A 2,844-nucleotide genomic window follows, 5' to 3' on the forward strand; every position below is an offset into this window, starting at 1 on the left:
GGTCACCTGTATCAAAATTTCTTGGACCCCGCTCAGATAAACAAAACCAAAGTTCTCAGTGTCAGGGCCTGGGGATATGCCTTCAAAACAAGTGGTTCCAGGGAATTCCCTGGTGGTCCAGTGGTTAGGACTCTGTGCCTTCACTGCCAGGGCCTGGGTTTGATCCCTGGTCTGGGAACTAAGATCCCACAAGCTGCACTGTGCAGCCAAAAAGAAAAAAAACAAAACAAAACAGAACAAGTGGTCACTCCAGCTGAATTTGATATATATGAAAGTTTGAGAACCACTGTTTTACAGAGAATGGCAAAAAGCAAAACTCCTGAAACTCTTTCCTACCAATTTATCTACTTGTTCACCAGTGGTCTTTTAAGATTCAGTATATCAGTATGGCCTCCTCAATTAATAAACTCCAAAATGACTTTTGCCTGAGGCAAAATTTTTTTTCCAGTGCGGACAATTGTCTCAATTCTCTCTACTTCATTTTGCCAACGTAGAACTGCCAACCATTCAAAGACACATAGACGTAGATCTGAGGACAAATTGGTATCTACAAGCAGGGGGTAGATTCCTCAGCGTGTGTTTGTTTGATTTAACATTTAGCTTAAATGCAAAACCCAAGCCTTTTTGTATTTCTGATCATTTCCCATTCATTATGCCAAAAGTCCTCCTCCAGATTTCTGCAGCTTTCTGTGTCAATGATCATGACATATTAAAAATGGTAACGTTAAAAAAAAATGGTAACGTTATAAATACTCTGCCCTTGCTTTTTTTCTGTAATGAGTAAGAACAATAATTCTTTCACCTTCCCTACACTTCTGTTAGACAGACGTTACAACAGTTTTAGTTGGAAGGAAAAAGCAACTCTAAAGTTAACTTTTAGCATTACGGGTGCTAAAGGATTGTTTTTTCCATTGTATTAAAGAAAATACCTGCTTGAATGCGGCAAGTCGAGATATTTCATTCATCTGAGTTTTCTAAGCCATCGAGAGCTCTCTGCAGAGTCTTTTCAATACAGGCTGTTCCAACAAATGAGTTGGAAATGAGTTATGTTCCAGAATTTACTTTTGAAGTTTTAGGTTATTTTCAATTCACAATTTTATTTTTCTCTAGAATCAGTGATAGGATCCTTGGATTACCTCACCAAAAGTTCTTTTAAAATTCTTCTATTTGAACTTTAACTCACAATGTAGTCGGATGATGGCACCATAATAGCGTTTGGTGACCCAAGTACAGATGCCAAAGGCATACCTTGGCTCTCCTTCCCCAGCTGCCCAGACAAAATCAGGGCAGTAATGGTGGAAGGAGGAAAAGAGGAGACCACCTCCTCTTCTTTTGTATCACCCTCTTTTCTCACCCCCTTGGGTCTGGGGTGGGGCTGAGGAGAGCTCTGGAATTGGAGTGTGCGCTGAACTGGGTTTCTGAAGTAGGATGCAGCTTTTAACAGCAGGTAGGGAGTAGATAAAGGGAATAAATTGCCATGAGTGTTGGAATTTGTAAGGCAGCATCTTTCCTCTTTTCAGAACCACCCCACTGCTCTTTTTCCTATTCTGTTTTGAAAACCTCTCCCTATCTCAGTTTAAAGCTTTGGTTTCCAAGTCAAAGTAAACCAACTGAATCTACCCCAAACTAGGTAATAATGAAAGAGTGAAGGAAGAGTATTTCAGCAGTAGCCAGTTATTTTTCACTTCACAAAAGGAACTGTATCCTTGAGTTAATTTTTGTATTTTTTGTTTTAGCGGTAACCAATTATTTTTCACTCCAAAAAACAGAAACTGCATTCTCAACTTTGTGTTTGTCTTTGTGTCCCACGTGCTTTCAAAACAGGCACATTTCCTTAAAACAGCACCTTAATTCATATCAAGCCTCTACTATCTTGAGGACAAACTACAATAATGTTTACCTAAACAGTGTTTGCAGAAAGGAATTGTACAAAATCAGAAAGGAAGCTCTATTTTTGTCTGTGGCTTCTGGCTTTTTTAAGTTACCATTTCCTGAGAACTCTTTGTGCTTCCTAATTTTAGGCTAATTCTGTAAATCTTCCAACTTCTTATACTTTTTTTAGTACTGATTTTTGTGTTTTTCAATGTGAAATTTTCTACTAAGGCTGTCAGAACAATTTTTAGTGAAGCAAATAATGGAATAGATGTAATAAATTTGCAGTAAGACGCAATAAATGTTTTGCCATTTGACTCCAACCTGCTGTTAAAGAGAACACAGGTATGGCAAACCGAGACCTTTCTAATAGCTTTGGAACTCATCTCTAAATTCCTACATATTCAGAGATGCAATTGAAAGGCCACCCTTACAGGCTGCTGTTATGAAATGTCCTTATTCTTTCTTGTCCCTTGGATTCTGGAGAGGATTAGGGAGGTAGCTGACTGCTAATATTGTATACTCGGTAGACGGCCCCCTTCTTAGTGCTGCTGCCTCCGAGTAGTTTTCCTTGGCAGTTAGTGAACTTCCCTGGATTTTTAAACACTCTCCTTATTGTTCCATAAAATGCAATTTCCTTTGTCTCTTCAGTCCCTTTTCTGCTGTTTTCAGAATAGGGCTTAAAAGTAAGATAAAAGACCTGATACTTTTCATCATAAAAAGTTGTAATGACAGGTCTCACTAATTAAAGTGTAACAATGGGAAGATTAGCCTTTCAGTCAGCATTGTGTTGAATCTGTACCGTATTTTCAAAAGCCCTAACTCAGAACATATTGGAGCACAACATCTTTAAAATATAAACATTCACACATGGATTTTATTATACTATGCACACCAAATAGAGGCACAGTACAGTAAGGCTTTCAGAACGCAGTAAATAGGAGAACTTCGCATTTCGGCACAAGCCTTTTT

The sequence above is a fragment of the Balaenoptera borealis genome (genome assembly GCF_965194805.1).
Source record: "Balaenoptera borealis genome assembly, chromosome: X".
NCBI classification, from domain to species: Eukaryota; Metazoa; Chordata; class Mammalia; order Artiodactyla; family Balaenopteridae; genus Balaenoptera; species Balaenoptera borealis.